Below are 520 nucleotides of genomic sequence, written 5' to 3' on the forward strand. Positions count from 1 at the left end.
CGCCCCGGCGCCCAGCGCCACCCGCACCGCCGCTGCTGCCATGGACCGGGCGCGTGCGACCGCGACTTCTCCAGCCCGCGGATCACAGCCGCCGCCAACTGAAGTCACTTCCTCGGGCCCCGCCTTCCCCGCTGCTCCCGGGGGGTGGAGCCAGCCGGGCCCCGCGGCTGAGAGAGGGAGGGACGTGCCGCCGCGGTGGCCTCGTGGCTGCTGCAGCCGCGCAGGGGACCTGCCCCGCCCCCATGCCGGCGGAGGAGGTTGGCAAAGCGCAGGGGCCTTTGCGGGGCTGGAAGGCGGGAGCGATGGTGGTCAGCAGCCCTATGGGGCTTAGCCCTGCCCAAGTTGCACGCTTCCCTTTTCTTCCATCCCAGAGGAGCAGGGCTGCGAGGGGCCTCAAGGGTAGTCCAGCCCCCTGCCTCAGGCAGGAAAGGGCTTGTGTGCCCCCCACGGGATCGCTGTGACCTGGGGGGGGGTCTCCTCTCCTCCCCCTTCCCCTCACTGGTACTGTGCTGAGCACAGC

Source organism: Crocodylus porosus, unplaced genomic scaffold (assembly GCF_001723895.1).
Source record: "Crocodylus porosus isolate Cpor-Errol unplaced genomic scaffold, CroPor_comp1, whole genome shotgun sequence".
Lineage (NCBI taxonomy): Eukaryota > Metazoa > Chordata > Crocodylia > Crocodylidae > Crocodylus > Crocodylus porosus.